This window comes from Staurois parvus, unplaced genomic scaffold (genome assembly GCF_062004578.1).
Source record: "Staurois parvus isolate SC_StPar_1 unplaced genomic scaffold, SC_StPar_1.0 ptg000062l, whole genome shotgun sequence".
NCBI lineage: Eukaryota > Metazoa > Chordata > Amphibia > Anura > Ranidae > Staurois > Staurois parvus.
Window position 1 is genome coordinate 1,500,904 of NW_028317858.1, and position 19,512 is coordinate 1,520,415.

Genomic DNA, 19,512 nt, shown 5'->3' on the forward strand with positions numbered 1-19,512 from the left:
TAGTTATGCCCCTGCCTATTGTTGCCAAATTTAGCTAGGTCAGCTTTTTGTCACTGGCCTACTTTTTGCACATAAACTGGTACTGAACTTACATCATAGGTTCTATTTCTGTCTTTGAGAGAGAACTTGAGATATCCTAGCATAGCACTACCCCCTTAGGAGTCGCTAGAGATTTGGGTCCCCCTATAGTCCTGCACAGCCAGGCAACACGCATTCCTCACAGACTTGCATCCAGGAGACAGTAATCAGTCCTTGAGCTTGTTTTTTTTTTATTAGCGGTATTGAACTTGGATGGGGTAAGGGGTATATGGGATGCTCAAGGGAACTGCAGCTGAGGACAACTTCCTGGAACTATGTACAAGTCTTTACACAACAAAATTCTCTTCTTGGAGAGCTATCCAGCCTTTCCTGATGTACCACCCCAGATCCCAGATAATCCTTCTTTATCCAGCTGTTTGAAGGAATCCATTGGCAGGGAATCCAGTGCCTGCCACTTTAAGATGAACAGTCCCAGGCAAGAAGCTAATCCAGTTTACCAGCAGAGTGCTTCTTTTGCCTTAACTAGGCCAGGGGGTGTAGGATTACTTATGTAGTCCTGTTCCTAGGAGCTGGTGGGTTGGTGGCTGCTTTCAGGCCTTCTGCTGGGTTGTCTCCTTTCCTGCTGCACAGGTGGTCCACGCTCTGGGAGCCGATAAAGTCTGAGCTTTCCTCCTCTCCAGCACCACTGCCTAGAGATGAGCTCCTTCCCAACTGGGCCCCCTTCCAGGCTCCTGCACCTCAGCCTTCCCATTCCATCTTCCACCCGAATTCTCCTGCTGCTGAGCAGGCTCTGTCACATTTAAGGGCTGCCCTGGCCCCATACCAAGCCTCCTGCCTAGGGATTGGCCAGGGCCCCCTAATTGTGCAGGCCAGCCCCTCCTCACCCCACCCACTGCTTCTAGAATCTTCTCCAAGATTCTAGAGCAGGGGGAGGTATCAGGGAACTGACCTGCAGAGCCTCTCAGCCTTGACCCAAATTTAACCGTGCTAACTATTACATCCAGGTTGCTACTGAGCCCCTGACTAAAGATTGAACACTAGCTCCCCATGGTTATCTAGAGGGATACTACACTGGAAGTGTTTTAATTCTGGAGTTGTGCAACCCAGATCCAGTACATAAAAACTAATATCAACTGTATCTTTTCTATGAGACATAATCATATACAAAGAAGTACTACACAGCTGAAAGTAGCGTCCTGTTTAATTGATTTGAACAGACTTTGGGCCTGTATCAATAGCATCAGTCTGAGATCATTCAGTAATAATTGGGAGGTGCATTTGACCTGCAGTTTACTTTGTTAGACCTTCATATCTTTTGCATTCCAGTGGTTTTTGCAACCCTATATGGAACATAGGACCCATCCAATGTGGATAAAGGCCAATTTGCACAGGTCCTTGATGCTTTGGTCTTCAAACTAAAGTTCCATAGTAAACAAGCTCCCTTTAAAAAAGAAAGTGAATGCTTACCGTTCCTTCCACCCAACAGATTTGTGTTCCTTCAAGTAGGATATTCTTTCTCTCTCTTCCCAAATTCTTCATTGTCTGTTAGCGCACAAAACAGGGAGATGCATTACATCCAGAATCTTGTTAGGCAACAGAATGACAAGTCATTATATGCACAGCCGGCAGTTGTGACACAGAGGTCAGAATATCCTTCATACTCAGTGCACTGAATGAAATAAATCTCATTCAGTAATGCTGTTTTTTTTACTCTATAATAACCTTATGCACTCTGTTTAAACTGGTACCAGACTTAATGCCGTGAATAAATGCAAACTGTTTGCAGCCCTGTGGCGATTTTCCATAAATATATATATATTTATATATTAAACCTCCAGAAGGTTTACTCCCCTTCCTGGCCAGGCCATTTTTTGCACTGCGTTACTTTAGCTGACAATTGCACAGTTATGCAACACTTTACATAAATGAAATTTATGTCATTTTTTTCCCCCACAAATAGAGCTTTTGTTTGGTGGTATTTGTTAACCTCTGCATTTTTTACTTTTTGTGTTATAAAAAAGACCAACAATTTAAAAAAAAAAACAATATTTTTTATTTTATGCTGTAAAACATATCCAATAAAAACATTTAATAATCAAATTTCTTCATAAATTTCAGCCAAAATGTGTTTTGCTACATATTTTTGGTAAAAAAAAAATCCTAATAAGCATGCATTGATTTGTTTGCACAAAAGTTATAGCATCTACAAACTATGGGATATATACTTGAATTTATGTATTTTACTAGTAATGACAGAGATCAGCAACTTATAGTGGGACTCTGATATTGCAGCAGACATTTTTACACTGACACTTTGTGGGCACCAATGACACAAATAGTGATCAGTGCTAAAAATATGCACTGACACTGTACTAATGACACTGGCTGGGAAGGGGTTAAACATCTAGGGTGATCAAAGGATTGTGTGCCTAGCTTTGTGTTTGGTGTACACTAGGTGGTACTTCTTCTAGGAGATGTGAAGGATCGTGTGCCCAGCTTTGCAGGGACACATGATCCTTCACTCCCCCTCCTCTAAGAACTGAGCTCTGCTTTAGAGTCCTTTTCTGTGTCCTGACCAGGGGAAGACTGACAACTCATGCGGCCCCCGGGCAATAGGGGATCATGGGGCCCCTGTGTCCTTGCCCAAACTCAAAAAAGCCTATGAAAAAGGTACCAGGGGCATCTCATGGGGCCCCCTACCGACCCTGGGGCCTCGGGCAGTGCCCAAGTTTCCAAATGTTCAGTCCAACCCTGATCCTGACCGATGATCGGCGGGTGCCAGCAGACATTTATCCACCGATAGACATCTGTTCACTGGCACTCACAGATCGGCTTCTGCTCTGAGTATTCACAGCAGAAGCGATCCGGCGGTGAAGCACACCCCCCCCCCTTCCCTGCCAGAAATGCACAATCACGTATATATATATATATATATATATATATGATTTTGCATAAGAGGGCTGCCCTGTAGCAGATACACTAATATAGGGTGAACCTTAAGTGGTTAAACTTGTGGTTTCCAAGAAGTGTCATGGCCTAATTGTCTAAAAACAAAACAGAACATGTATATTGGTGTAAGGATTGGTGTTGTTTTAAAATTAAATATTAAGGCTTATACACTAGTTAGTTTTTACAAACACTTGCCTTTTTATATCTCTTTGCATAGAACATGATGCATTTTTTTCACACATTATATACATTGTACATACATTTTAATGTGCATTTCCATATGCATTCTGTAAAAAGGTCTTCTAGATTTAATGTACATTTTTGCAGACATTAGGTTTGATTCAAGGTTGGTGGCTTTCTTTTGTGTTTTCGGTTAGCAACTATATTATGTATCAATAACGTGATTGAAAATACACATTTATCAGAGAGCAGAAAGAAGGTCCTGAGTCTATCCCATTCTGTCCTAATATGAGACAGGGGGGTTTATCTACTAAAGGCAAATACGTTTTTAACTTTGCAGGGGAATTGTCTCCTGTATCTTTAATTCTCCCCCTAACGGACAAAAAAACATTTTCGAAAAAGTACACCAGTACAATGACTAGGCAGAGTTTGTACATGATAAAAGCCCAGTCAGAATTATTACAGGTGTTTGTACAATAGAGAATTTGACAAGAAAATAACATATTACCCCCTAAGACTAATAAAATTGACATATACAGTTGCAAGAAAAAGTATGTGAACCCCTTGGGATTACGTGGAGTTTTGCATGAATTGGGCATAAAATGTGCTCTGAACGTCATCTAAGTCACAACAATAGAAGAACACAGTCTGCTGAACATAATACTACACAAACATTAGATGTTGTCATGGTTTAATTGCACATAACATGTAAACATTCACAGTGCAGGGAGGAAAAAGTATGTGAGGCCCTAGCTTAATGACTTCTCCCAGAGCTAATTGGAGCCAGGAGTGAGCCAACCTTGACTCCAATCAGTGTGATGATATTGGATGTGTTGCTGACAGCTGTCCTGCCCTTAAAAAACACACACCTGTTTTGGGTTTACTGGTTTCAAGAAGCACTGTCTGATGTGAACCATGCCTCACAGAAAAGAGCTCTCAGAAGACCTACGATCAAGAATTGTTGACTTGCATGAAGCTGGAAAGGGTTACAAAAGTATCTCCAAAAGCCTTGATGTTCGTGTGTCCACGGTAAGACAGACTGTCTACAAATGGAGAAAGTTTAGCACTGTTGCTACTCTCCCTTGGCGTGATCGTCCTGTAAAAATGACTGCAAGAGCACAGCGCAGAATGCTGCATGAGGTAAAGAAGAATCCCAGAGTGTCAGCTAAAGACCTACAGAAATCTCTGGCACATGCTAACATTTTTGTTGACACATCTACAATAAGGAAAACATTAAACAAGAATGGAGTACATGGGAGGACACCACGGAGGAAGCCATTGCTGTCCAAAAAGAATATTGCAGCACGTTTGAAGTTTGCAAAAGAGTCCCTGGATGTTCCACAGCACTACTGGCAAAATATACTGTGGACAGATGAAACCAAGATTGAGTGGTTTGGGAAGAACACACAACACTATGTGTGGAGAAAAAAAGGCACAGCACACCAACATCAAAACCTCATCCCCACTGTAAAACATGGCGGAGGGAGCATCATGGTTTGGGGCTGCTTTGCTGGCTCAGGGCCTGGACGGATTGTTGTCATTGATGGGAAAATAAATTCCAGAGTTTATCAAGACATTTGGCAGGAAAATGTACGACCATCTGTCCGCCAACTGAAGCTCCGCAGAGGATGGGTGATGCAACAGGACAATGACCCAAACCATACAAGTAATTCAACAAAAAAATGGCTGCAACAGCACAGAATACGCCTTCTGGAGTGGCCCAGTCAGAGTCCTGACCTCAACCCGATTGAAATGCTGTGTCATGACCTTAAGAGAGCGATTCACACCAGACATCCCAAGAATATTGCTACACTGAAACAGTTTTGTGAAGAGGAGTGGTCCAAAATTACTCCAGATCGTTGTGCAGGTCTAATCTGCAACTACAGGAAACGTTTGGTTGAGGTTATTGCTGCCAAAGGAGGGTCAACCAGTCATTAAGTCCAAAGGTTCACATACTTTTTCCTCCCTGCACTGCGAATGTTTACATGTTATGTGCAATTAAACCATGGCAACATCTAATGTTTGTGTAGTATTATGTTCATCAGACTGTGTTCTTCTATTGTTGTGACTTAGATGACGTTCAGAGCACATTTTATGCCCAATTCATGCAAAACTCCACATAATCCCAAGGGGTTCACATACTTTTTCTTGCAACTGTACAGATATCTCAGTAAAAATATGCTTGACAGTTCCCTGCTGCACTGAATATACATGTCCAGTATACAAAAAGATATTGAATAATGAACTGAAAGGAAAATAGTTTTCGAACAATAAAATTCAATGTCAAAGCAATCACGCTTTTGACCTGTGTATATGTAATGTGAAAAGACAAGAAACCATTGTAAGTGCCCAAAATTGCAGCAGTGGAAGTAGGTGAATCCCCAAGTGCCTGAAGAATGCCTTCACTATAATTGCAAAGGCACATGATGAGATCATGATAACAGCTTACAGGTAGAAGAAGAGAGCCATCTGTCCCAGCTTTTTTGATTTTTATCAGGGAAGCCTCTAGGTTCATAAACAACCCTCTTAAGAAGTAGAACATTGTTAACAGTTTTCAGCCATTGCAATAACATGGGAGGCAAAGATTGCAGTTTTTGGTAATACATAAAGCTTCAAGAAGAAAACGTTAGTGTATAGGTCTATCTTAACATATTCAATGATGCCTTTGGGTCCAAGCCAACAACAGACATCATAAGATCATGAAAGACTGGATTTCTGGACATGCCCGCACTAGATGAAAAAAGGTGCCACTTGCAACCTGTCTTTTGGGACAGAGTGGACTTTGAGTAGGTTTTTATCAGGAAATATGAACTGGAGTGAGGCAGGCCTTGAGCTGAAGGTACAGCTGTGAGCTTCCTCCCGCTCGTCATCTAGCATGGGGCCCTCTGTGTCCCTCACATGAGGTTTTTGTAGGAAAAGCTGCCAATTTTGAATTTATAAATAGGGTTATCTGGCACCTCACCTATCACATCCCCAAACTGTGCCTTAGTTGGATATAATGAAAGTATACATGGTTTGGAAAACTGAATTCAATCCTAAATTGATCAAAAGATTTAATCTTGCCACACACAAGAATTTGACCTAGATATGTAATCGCAAATCTATGCCACATTCTAGCTGTGGAGTGGATAAATATTCAGGCAATACATTGCTATTGCATAAAGAAGGTTTGAGATTGACTGTTGGGATGTGAAGTTTAGAGGACATAATATCCAATATTTAAAAAAAAAAATTTCACTTTGCATGGGAATTTTCACTTCACTTAGTTAATATGGAAAGGTGAAAGGAATTGTTTATGCTTGCACATGATTGGACTATGGAAATTAGCAGAGCTTCACCTCATTTACTAAGCTAAGTGAAAATTCCCTTACAAAGTGAATAACCTGCTTGCCTTTAGTAAATCAACTTCTCACAGTCAGCTTTGACAGAATTCAGAGAAACTATAAGAGTATAGTAAGATAGTGTTAATTTGTGCATACATTTTGTATTATCTGTATTAACTCTGCAACATACAGGCGTACCTTGGTTTATGAATTTAATTTGTTCTGCGGGACTATTCGTATTGCAAAAAATTTGTAAACCGAAACGCTGTTTCCAATAGGAATGCATTGAAAACCAATTAATCCATTCCGGAGGTCAGAAAAAAGTAAAAAGAAGTCTTTTATCTGTTCAAAACTCTTTGTAAAGTGAACTTTAAATGCATAAATACTGTACAGGGACATGATTAAAAATGAATTCTTAAATGCACTGAAAACCAATTAATCCGTTCCGGAGGTTAGAAAAAAGTAAAAAAAAGTCTTCTCTGTTCAAAACTCTTTATTCAGTACACTTTAAAGGCTTAGTACTGTACAGAGACATGATTAAAAAAAAATTTGTAAATGCATTGAAAACCAATTAATATGTTCGTATTGTGAAAAAAAATTGTAAACCGAGCCTTTATTTTCAATGGATTTTCATTTGTAAACCGAAAATTACGTTAACCGAGGTGTTTGTAAACCGAGGTTAGCCTGTATATGTGTATTTCCCTTTCTTCCTTCACACTATGTATTTTAATCTCCTTTTTCCAGAGATCTTATTCGAAAATATTTTATTCACAAAAATGTAACATCTTTATGTGAATGCTTTTAACCAGATGTCACAGTTTTTCCTAATAACTGTTGCTAAATGTTTGTCTAATGTACAGTTGCAAGAAAAAGTATGTGAACCCCTTGGGATTACGTGGAGTTTTGCATGAATTGGGCATAAAATGTGCTCTGAACGTCATCTAAGTCACAACAATAGAAGAACACAGTCTGATGAACATAATACTACACAAACATTAGATGTTGCCATGGTTAATAACACATAACATGTAAACATTCACAGTGCAGGGAGGAAAAAGTATGTGAGGCCCTAGCTTAATGACTTCTCCCAGAGCTAATTGGAGCCAGGATTGAGCAAACCTTGACTCCAATCAATGTGATGATATTGGATGTGTTGCTGACAGCTGTCCTGCCCTTAAAAAACACACACCTGTTTTGGGTTTACTGGTTTCAAGAAGCACTGTCTGATGTGAACCATGCCTCACAGAAAAGAGCTCTCAGAAGACCTACGATCAAGAATTGTTGACTTGCATGAAGCTGGAAAGGGTTACAAAAGTATCTCCAAAAGCCTTGATGTTCATGTGTCCACGGTAAGACAGACTGTCTACAAATGGAGAAAGTTTAGCACTGTTGCTACTCTCCCTTGGCGTGGTCATCCTGTAAAAATGACTGCAAGAGCACAGCGCAGAATGCTGCATGAGGTAAAGAAGAATCCCAGAGTGTCAGCTAAAGACCTACAGAAATCTCTGGCACATGCTAACATTTTTGTTGACACATCTACAATAAGGAAAACATTAAACAAGAATGGAGTACATGGGAGGACACCACAGAGGAAGCCATTGCTGTCCAAAAAGAATATTGCAGCACGTTTGAAGTTTGCAAAAGAACACCTGGATGTTCCACGGCACTACTGGCAAAATATACTGTGGACAGATGAAACCAAGATTGAGTTGTTTGGGAAGAACACACAACACTATGTGTGGAGAAAAAAAGGCACAGCACACCAACATCAAAACCTCATCCCCACTGTAAAACATGGCGGAGGGAGCATCATGGTTTGGGGCTGCTTTGCTGCCTCAGGGCCTGGACGGATTGTTGTCATTAATGGGAAAATAAATTCCAGAGTTTATCAAGGCATTTTGCAGGAAAACGTACGACCATCTGTCCGCCAACTGAAGCTCCGCAGAGGATGGGTGGTGCAACAGGACAATGACCCAAAGCATACAGGTAATTCAACAAAACAATGGCTGCAACAGCACAGAATACGCCTTCTGGAGTGGCCCAGTCAGAGTCCTGACCACAACCCGATTGAAATGCTGTGTCATGACCTTAAGAGAGCGATTCACACCAGACATCCCAAGAATATTGCTACACTGAAACCGTTTTGTGAAGAGGAGTGGTCCAAAATTACTCCAGATTGTTGTGCAGGTCTGATCTGCAACTACAGAAAACGTTTGGTTGAGGTTATTGATGCCAAAGGAGGGTCAGCCAGTTATTAAGTCCAAAGGTTCACATACTTTTTCCTCGCTGCACTGTGAATGTTTACATGTTATGTGCAATTAAACCATGGCAACATCTAATGTTTGTGTAGTATTATGTTCATCAGACTGTGTTCTTCTATTGTTGTGACTTAGATGACATTTTATGCCCAATTCATGCAAAACTCCACATAATCCCAAGGGGTTCACATACTTTTTCTTGCAACTGTATATGTAATGTACAGTGCTGAGAGAACTATTGGCGCTTTATAAATACTGTATAATAATAATAATAATAATAATAATAATATAGGGCTTCATATATGAAAGTATTCCTCCAGCTAGCAAGCAGCCAGGTTATCCTATACCTGTTTGTATGGTTCTATTTGTATACAAGACCATACCTCCCAGTATCATGAGTTAGGAAAGAGGAAACACCTGGAAAGAGGAAAACGTAAACACAGAGCATGGCGCTAAAAAAATGTGTGGGCCATAATTGCGCTAAATATTGGGCATGGCCCATATGAACATAGCATAACATAGCATTTAAACATAGCATAAGCCTACTCACAGTACACATATGATTCAGTCTGTGTACCCACAAAACACTTCTTAAAGTGATTCTAAATAAGGATTTTTTTTTTAAATAACAAACATGTTATACTTACCTGCTCTGATTTTGCACAGAGCAGCCGCAATCCTCTTCTTTTTGGGTGCTCCTGGCTCCCCCCCCCCCCACCAAGTGCCCAGTAGGCTTGCTCCCGAGCAGCGCTCCCGTGAATGGATATTGTGTGCGTATATATATGTGTGTGTGTGTGTATGTATGTATGTGTGTATATATATATATGTGTGTATATATATGTGTATATATATATACACTGAATATATACACTATATGGCCACAATTAAAAAAAACTTAAAAATCCCACATTTGCAGTAAATAAAAAAGTAAATAAGAAAAAAAAGTTCTACAATTGTTATAAAAATACAGCTGAAAATATGCACCATTAAAAATAATGTTCTTTTTTTATAATATTTACAGACCACAGTCAGACAATAATACCCAGCATACAAAGTAGCCCTTCTAATTTTGATGTTTTTGGAAAATGGGCATTACTACATCTGCAGACAAGACCTATGCTTGTAATCACACTGGAAAGAAATAACATTAAAGGTCCAGCTCACTTGTTTTTGGACCCATGAAATGCACTGGATACTCTTTGGATTGTCCCCCTAACTTTTCTTGAACACATGAACTTCCCTAGATGTTTAGCTCTTCTGGCAGCAGAAAAATGCTAAACACGGCAAAAATGCGTGTAATTGGCCACAGTATTTTCAACTGACATGGATAAATGCCCAAGCGCTAAACGCAAATAACGTTTAGACGTGTTTGCACACGTTTACACATATAACGTTTTTTGCCCGAAACGTTTAACTGCCCCTAAACTCTGCTGCTCCTGTACATGGACACATAGGCTTTTATTGAGTTGAGTTCAGGGGCTTTTGCAAAAAAACCTCACGTTTAGGAGCAGTAGTGTACATGAGCCCTTAGAAGAAAGTTGCATCTGGGCCTCTTAGTGCAAGGGGCATTCAAGTCAAACTGGGACTTTTGAGTTTATATAATAAAAGAACAAATTTCAGGGAGCAGAAACTGTATTTATTTTTCTACATACTCCTCTGCTACATTTATACACTTACTCCAGCATAAAAACTAATGCTTGGAAAGCTTCGACATAGAAAGATTTGTCAGTATGCATGAACCATCCTAGGACCATCCTGCATAACTGTGTCATCATTGTGTTCACCGTTCCCACAGAATGATTTGTCTCTTGTGCAATGTCTTGACAGGTTATGCGTTGATTATACAGGATCGGCCGTTCCACGCGCTGAATGTTCACAGGAATTACTGCTGTGGTCTGGGAACCACTACGGGTGGGATCGTCACTGACAGACGTACAGCCATGTTTTAAATGTTTACACCATTCAAATGTCTTACTGCGGCTGAGCATCTTATCATCGTACTGTGCTTGAAGTATTCTGTAGGTATCTGTGGGTTTTATGGCTTCATTCTCAAGAAGCTTCATCACCACATGCTGTTCCATGCATGCACTATCACTGTTGTCTGCCATCATGATTAACGGTTTCTGGACTGGTCCACGACATGTACACCACCTATCAGTAACAGGACACATTTACCACTTACTGATTCATGTAGTACTGCCATGCTAGCATCACTTTTTATACCTATAAAATTAAAAGTCCCAGTTTGACTTGAATGTCTCTCATAGTAGTTTGGCACTTCAACTTCCATTTTTGTTACATTATGGTACAAGCCAAGGAAACCATGAAGATTCTCTATGGCACAGGTGTCAAACTGGTGGCCCTCCAGCTGTTTCCAAAGTACAAGTCCCATGAGGCATTGCAAGATTGACAGTTACAAGCATGACTCCCAAAGGTAGAGGCATGATGGGACTTGTAGTTTCGCAACAGCTGGAGGGCCGCCAGTTTGACACCCATGCTCTAGGGTGTAGAATCTGCCTGCCATGGAACCAGATCGTTTAAATCAACATTAATACTTTATGATAACAATACAATTAAGATTACCTTATGGGTCCAGCTCTATCCACAGAACATCAGAATTTTTATTCCTCAAAGAGAAAGCCTCTGTTTATGGTACTGTCCCTTGTCCATTATCACAGTTTATTTTTTTAACAAATATGTAAGCCAATATACAAATATACATACTGTAAAAAAAGCAATTACTAATTTCCATGATATGCCCAAGGGACAGCATTAGACTTAATGTGAAATCTTTCTTGCTTCACTTCTGCTGGAGTTTTATTAACATAATTTGCTATTGAAGTTATCCTTCATAGTCCGCCATTGAGCTCTTATGGCTTGCACAGGTTTTTGGCACTTGAAAATTCCCCCTTGACATTTCATATTTAGAGTTAGAAAATCCACAGTTTGATTGTGTTGAGGATGAGCCAGGTTCTCTGTAGACTGTTCAACAACAAGGCTAAGCTTATATCCTACAAGGTCAGATAGAAGGAGATTCTACAGTGCTTCTGGCAGAGATGCAAGATCCTTATCTCTGGCAGCCGTAGGCATTTTTCACCATGCCCTCAGCAGTGGCAGCAGATATGTTAAAAAATATTTTGCTTTTCTGTTAATGCTCAAATCATATACGAACTGTTGGGACATTTATGTTAAAAAAGGGTAGCACTGTACTCTGGGCTGTCTTCCAGCACTCTTTATTCAGCCAAAATCATTGTGAGGAATATCTTAACCTGCCAGAAGGTCTCCCTCTGCACCAAATTACCAAGCGTTCAATGCCCTGTCCCTTAATTTTAAGATTAATTTTTTGCCATTGGTGATCATTTTATAGGCTCTAGACAGCAAGGACTGAGCATAATAAAACAAAAGATTACATTTATTATTTGTGCTAGGCAAGAAAGACAATCTAGCGTGCCTTTGGTATACTTGAAAACAGCTGTTGAATACTAAACAGGTAAATGTAGCCGTATTATATTGGGAATAGCCCCCAGGTGGTGAAGGCTGACTCTCTGCTGCACAACTTTTTGTGAGAATGAGATGGCATCAACTTGAAGAAAATTTTGACCCTTGAGATGGTATCTGAAGTGTGGATTATAGCGCCCAATCCAATGTCTACCAATAATTTGCAGTAGCAAACTACTAGTTTGTTTGTTTCACTCTGGGCTGGGCAAACTCAACGATCAACATAGTAAAATGTAATAATTGTAAATAGATGAATTAAGCATTACATTATTTTAATTATATTGATTATAATTACTGTAAAGAAAAAATGGTATATTGGTTCTTCCTTTCAAACATAAGCTTTGACAAGCAAACAGAAAAATGGTCTGCCTCACATACAGAACACCTATGTAAGAATACCTAAGCAGAAACAGCCATTTCCAGACATACAAACTAGCAAACGAATATCTCTATTACAGCCATATTTCTGATATTTTCTGACCTGCTGTGCCAACGTTAATATTTTACATACAGCCAATATATTGATCAATTGGGAGTCTATTGTCGCCCAAACATAATTTCAGTTTTTCTCCAAATTTGTAGTCTGGATTGCCAGAACCATATATCTTCCTCTGTTGCTCAGCTAGGGAGATAAAACCTCAATTTCAAGTATGTCCCTAGGAACATCTCCATTTTCTTACTGACTCCGGAAGTAGGCAATTTTCTGAATATTATTAGTTTGCATCTATGGCATACCTAGCATATCTGACACTGATATCATATCCCCTCAGTCTCCTCAAAATTATTTCCAATAACAATTGTTAAACAAATGAATACAAAGGAGTCTATTTTATAAAGGTTTTCACACAGTTTTCACCTAGTATTTGCAGATTGTTCTAATTAGATTGAGTTAGGAAAATATGTGAACTAGGTAACTGTTGCATGAATGTATGTGTTGTGTAAATCTGACTACAAATAGACCCCTTAAGTATGGGCAGAAAAAGTTAGTGAAGATTTTCTTTACCTGGATAACGTTTATATAATCCTAGAATATAAAAATAAAACTGGTAAAGTCTTGCACATAGTATACCATGGTGAAACATAATAATAATGACAGGCATACAGAAGCTAAATTATAGTATCACTATCCCCTAGACAGCAGTGACTTAAAGCAATATTAAACCCAAAGACAAAGATGTAATATATTGCAGCTTACCAATCCTTAGATGTGATAGCTACATTAGTTTTAGGCTTTTTCTTCTATTGTTTTCACCCAGTGATCCAGCTAATAAAACACTTCCTGTGTTAGGGTGTCTCCACTCCCAGTTTGACTTGAACGCCACTCGTACATAAATGAATAAAAGTTGACCATTGTAAGCACTCCTGTGAGTGTTAAATGGTTTGTCTCAACCCTCTAACTGCCACTTTATCTGGACTACTTGGTCTGTTAAAAAATATAACAAACTTAATGGCAGGATAAACAGGTTAAAATAAAGGAAAAAAGTTTAAAAAAGAAATAAATGCAGTCAAAATATCTATGAATGGCTAGAATGAAAAGTGATAACTTTTTTGGGGGGGGTTAATACTTTAACATCCTTAGCGGTATGATTATGTCAATATTTCTGTGCTGAAAGCGGTACCTTTTTTTGCATGGCAATATGTCGTTTTTTTATTGTAGGCCTGTAATTTTTAGGAATAACTCACTGAAATCTGTCCAAACAAGAGTCTAGTAAACATCCCAGGTATTAGAAAATTTGAAACACGAAATCATAAATTATAATATGATAAATAATCATAAAAAATAATAATATAATAATAAATTTAATTCAATAATATAATCAAACCAAAAATACTGAAATTTGAAATAGAGCACCAAGTTTGCACATCACTGAGCTTAGTCGCAAAATCGTTTTCAGTGTCTGATGACGAATTTCCCTATGAATCATGTTCTCTAGCTGGTCTAAAACCGCTTTTGACATACAGGGAAGCTTTTTGGATGCCATGGACGTTTCAAGGCTGAAATAACAGTAAAAAATGCAGGCAGGGCACAGGACAAAGCACTAGGGACAAAATGTATGTGAAATGGTTTGATACATTAATGTTTTATTATGTGATTTTAGTGTATTTCGTGAATGTCACTTTTTAAAATTTTAAAATTTCCCACCGGTTCCGGCCGCCGTACGTCTCGACGCTCGCAGGGACCGGATTCCAGAAGACAGTTGCCGGCATCGGCTGGAGGAGATGGCAAGGGACGCTGCAAGGGGGACATTGCGGGAGCGAAGGACAAGGTAAGTGAAACAGGGAATCCCAGAGCAATGCTGCTGGGTAATCCCGAGTGTAGCTCGGGGTTATCGCTTCTGGTACTGATAATTAACCCCGAGCTACACTCAGGAATACCGCCAGGGAGGTTAATAATACCTAAAATTGTAAAATTATAATGTATGGTCAAAAATGCACCAGCTGGTTGTACCCAAAGCAGACCCAGGTATGCCACTGCTGTGCATACACTATTATATCCTCTGTTGAAATCCCTACATTGTTTTTTTTCTTTTCATCTTATGCCTGTGGGGCTTACTTCAACATGATTTTTCCTTTCCTCTCTACATGTTTCCTTGTGTGTAACTCGACGTGCAGCTAAACCCTCCTATTCTGCAATAAGATAGACTGAATGCAATCTTGAGGCTTTATTAACAAAACAGGGTGGGGTAAAACTACAAGGAACAACAGATAAGAAGTACAGAAGTATAATCAACATAAATACTTACAGAAAACACAATGAATAGTTAGGCTATAGATAGCGATAAGTAATTCTCCTCAGCAATGCTGCCTTTAGGGGATGCAAGTTTTAGTCCGACATGTACTCTGATAGCTGGCTCCTCTCCCAGTTTCTAAGATGGAGTCTGAGCTCCCAAGATGCATCTTTTTCCTTTCTCTCAGAATTATGGGAATGTTTATTAACTCTTACCTAAAGACTCTCTAGTTTCTGTAAAACAGTACATTTATTACAGGTTCTACCTAGTGGCCAATTTTATTATTGCAGGCAGGACAACTTATTAAATCTCCCTGCTGGAGGCAGAACATGATTTTTACTTCATTGACATGCTGTTTAATCTTTATTTACAGTTTAGTCTTACAAACAGCATATCCTATATTTTATACAGCCTTAAGTTGTTGAAGCATTCGAAGGAATAAATAAAATGGTTCTTGTAAACAAGTGAACATAGATGCAATTATATTTGCTATATTACATGTAAAACACAATGTTATACAATTTATGTGCACTTCTTGTATCCTAATAGAAGGCATCTTTGCAAGCCAAAAGGGGCTTGCCACATTAAAAATGCATCATTCAGGATTTTTAAAACCGTGCTGTGCTGTATAGGTTGAAATTGTATCATAAAATATTGACACAAATCTTACCATATACTTTAGTGCTAACAGCCAATGCTACGGATAAGCAAATGGATATACTGTGTTTTACTAAATAATCCCATTTGAACCTCTTACCCTTTTTGAGTGAATTACTTAAAATGTTGCTATTTATTTTGTATTTTGTCTCAATTAATTTATTTAAGCATTTATTTAAAATTATTCATTTATGTCTTAATTAATTAAATAAAAATATATTCATAAAATAAATGTATTTATGAAAATATTATTAATTTCATAATTCAGTTAATTCATTTTATTACAATTTTACTATTTATTAATTGAATGTGGTAGCTAAAGAGTGACAGAAATTTTTGAAAAAGCTTTAGTTCCAGAGCTCAATAGTTCAGTCTCATGTTTACACATATAATTGAATGACCCATAAAATGTGACTCTTCCTCCCTGCCTTTCCTTCCCTACATCTTCCTGCCACTGCTGTTCAGTGGGTTCAGTACCAAGATACAGGGCTCATGGGTTGTCAGCGCCCCTATCCCATAACCAGGAAGAGAGAGAGAGGGCAGGGAGGGAGAGAGAGGGCAGGGAGAGGAAGAAGGTAGGGAAGGAGAGAGGGTAGAGAGGGAGGGAGAGAGAGAGCAGGGAGAGAAAGCGCGTAGGGAAGGAGAGAGAGGTCAGGGAGAGAGAGAGGGAAGGAGAGGGAGAGGGGGCAGGGAGAGAAAGAAGGTAGGGAAGGGGAGAGAGATTAGAGAGGGAGAGGGCAGGGAGAGAAAGAAGGTAGGGAAGGGGAAAGAGAGTAGAGAGGTTGAGAGAGGGCAGGGAGAGAAAGAAGGCAGGGAGAGAGGGAGAGGGCAGGAAGGGAGGGAGAGGGAGAGAGAGGACAAAGATAGAGTGAAAGGGCAGGGAGGGAGAGAGAGGGCATGGAGAGAGAGAGAGGGCAGGTAGGGAGATTGAGGACAGGGTCTGGTCACACTGACAGGGGAGGGCAGTGAGGGCAGGAAAATAGAGTTTGCAGGGAGGGCAAGGAGAGAGAGGGTAGAGAGGGAGAGAGAGAGTGGGCAGGGAGAGAGAGAGGGCAGAGAAGGAGAGAGAGAGGGAGAGAGAGGGCAGGGAGAGAGAGAGAACAGAGAGGGAGAGAGGGAGCAGGGAGGGAGAGAGAGGGAGAGAGAGGACAGAGACAGAGTGAGAAGGCAGAGAGAGGGCAGGGTGGGAGAAAGAGGACATGGTGAGAGAGGGGGCAGGTAGGTAGGGAGAGAGAGGACAGGGTCTGGTCACACTGACAGGGCAGGAAAAGAGAGAGGGCAGGGAGGGAGAGAGTAGGGGTGGGGGAGAGAGAAGGCAGGGAGAGAGAGGGCAGTGAGGGAGAAAGAGAGAGGGCAGGGAGGGAGAGAGAGGGCAGGGAGAGAGAGAGAAAAGACATACTAGAACATACATTACATTGTCTGAACATTTGCATAATAAATTAAATTGTTTCCAAAATGCTAACATGAAAAAATGTGACGATATACATTTTTTAAGAGGGTGGAATTGCAATTTAAATTTAAGGAAGACAAAACAGGTATTTTCGCATGGTGGAACAATATTGTACAATATGGTAAAGGACTTTTCAAAAACTGTTTTTGAATCAATCTTTCTTAGAATACTCTTAAGTAGTGAAATGCCCCTTTACTTACCATGCTGAAATACAGGCACAGTCATCTGTAACTCCTTTTCCCAAAAGGAGTAAAACACAATAGTTCAATAAAAAAGAACAATATATATATATATATAATCCATAATATGGATGGTCCATGCCTGCCTGGTGTTTGCCATGTACTATGGCAGCCAATTTGTTATTCATTACCTGCTTCGTTTGTTCGACTTTTTCTGTACTAACATACAATTTTGTGGACAAGCTTTCGGGGTATGTCCCCTTTTTCAAGTTCCAAGCAGTACTATACAAATCACACAATTTTAGCAGAATGTTAGAAGAGATGAAAAAAAAAAAAAAGAGGCTAGAGATAAGACACAGCAAAAGCAAAAGGGGGGGGGAGGTAGGGAAGATAACACTCACACAGAGGGAGTCAAGCTTGAGCTGATAGTCATAAAACTGTTGGATAAGACAACCCTCAAACCTCAAAAATAAGGAAATAAGGAAACTTCCTTCTGATCAAGATGTCACAAATAATGGAAGCAAACCTTGCAATAAAAAAACGCTGCAAACTGTGCAACCAAATCAATCTATCAAAAAGTGTCACACACTCAAAAGGGATCTTCAATATCTCCGGATCATACAGCTGCACCTTGTCGGGGCAGGAACGATGGAATGGGCAGGCAGGCCTATAGTATGGTCACGCCGCAACTGACGACCGCCACTACCCACAGACCAGAGTCCCTCAGGGCGCAGAGTCTAAGCCCCAGGCTACCCTTCACCAGGGCCCCTGATGGTGGGGATGGACTTGACGCAGCCTGAGACCAGGTCGCGGCCCCCGAGTTACCCCAGCTGCGGTAACGACTGCCGCCAATGGCGTACAGCTGGTGGGAGCTAGATGGGAACACGTGTAGCGTAGTCAGACAGGCCGGGTCAATAACAACGGAGCAGACAGTACTAGACGGTAAGCAAAGAATACTCAGGTCACGGGCCGGGTTCAGCAACGGGAGGTCAGGTAAAGGGTTAAAGCAGCGAATAGTCTTGTCCAAGCCGAGTCGGTTACCAGGAGAGCAACGAGAACAGAACAAGAGCTTGCAACAAGGAAACATACAGGACACTAATGCAGAGAGCACTTGCAGACAGCAGGTTTAAATGTGCTCAACCACACCCTTCTAAGGAGGAGCCGCAGAAGCCTGAAGGCATAAAGGTTCTCACCATGCTTTGCAGAAACCCAAGATGGATGTCAGCACATGGAGATGTACAAGCTCTGAAGAAAGGTAGGACCTTGACACACCTCTAGTAATGTTGTGTACCTTATCCAGTGCAGAAAATACAGCAAAGGATCTTATGTTGGCGAAACAGGACAGAAGTTGCAAACAAGGATGAATTTGCACAGACATACCATCAAGGAACATAAAGAAGATGACTTCTGCACACCTGTGGGACACCATTTCGCACAACTAGACCACACAATGGGAGACCTCAATATTTTAGTTCTTAAAGGAAATTTCAAATCCATTCACGAAAGAAAAACTTTTGAACTAAGAATGATAATTCTATTTGACACAAGAGATAACGGCCTTAATTTGGACATGGGATTCCTCAATCATTATCCAACAGTTTTATGACTATCAGCTCAAGCCTGACTCCCTCTGTGTGAGTGTAGTATCCCCCCCCCCCCCATTTTGCTTTCGCTGTGTCTTATCTCTAGCCTCTTTTTTTTTTCATCTCTTCTAACATTCTGCTAAAATTTTGTGATTTGTATAGTACTGTTTGGGCCTTGAAGAAGGGGACATACCCCAAAAGCGTGTCCTCAAAATTGTATGTTAGTGCAAATAAAAAAAGTATCACGGACAGTACTCAATTGTTTCTGTCGCAAATGCACTAATACGGCTACAATCACCTCTTCCACTTTTTCTTCAATTTGTCGTTTTTATCTAGGAACTTGTTTTCAGCTAGGATTTTGGGGTTTTTTTTGATGATATATTGTGTTTTACTCCTTTTGTGATTTTTTTTTTTACCTTTTCCCTGTATGTGTCTTTTAACCCTTGCACTATGTGAGGTCATAACTAGGTTATTAGTCTGTTCACTTCTATATTGTAGTACCTTGAGAAAGGTGGACTGAGCTTTGTCGAAAAGTTGACAATAAAAACACTGCTGTTTTTGATCTTCCTCCTCTGCAAGACCCGTAAGTGCCTCTAAACCAGTTTTCGATCTATATGGATTTCTTTGTGGGAGAGCACTGGGGCATTTATCTGAAAGACCATGTGTT

At 40.2% G+C, this 19,512-nt stretch overlaps 1 protein-coding gene across 3 annotated transcripts in view; it reads left to right on the plus strand.

Annotated features, from left to right (window-relative positions):
• The window catches only part of LOC149469716 (leucine-rich repeat and immunoglobulin-like domain-containing nogo receptor-interacting protein 3), a 175,893-nt gene that overhangs the window by 135,278 nt on the left and 21,103 nt on the right, over positions 1–19,512 (plus strand). Inside the window, exon 2 of one of the 3 annotated variants that reach the window (XM_089668757.1) lies at positions 10,577–10,767. The exons of 1 other annotated variant lie outside the window; for it this stretch is intronic. The gene's annotated coding sequence lies outside the window, so the exon portion shown is untranslated. Of the gene's footprint in view, positions 1–10,576; positions 10,768–14,411; positions 14,515–19,512 lie in introns of those variants that run through there. One more of the 3 variants, XM_089668758.1, reaches the window with a different exon arrangement.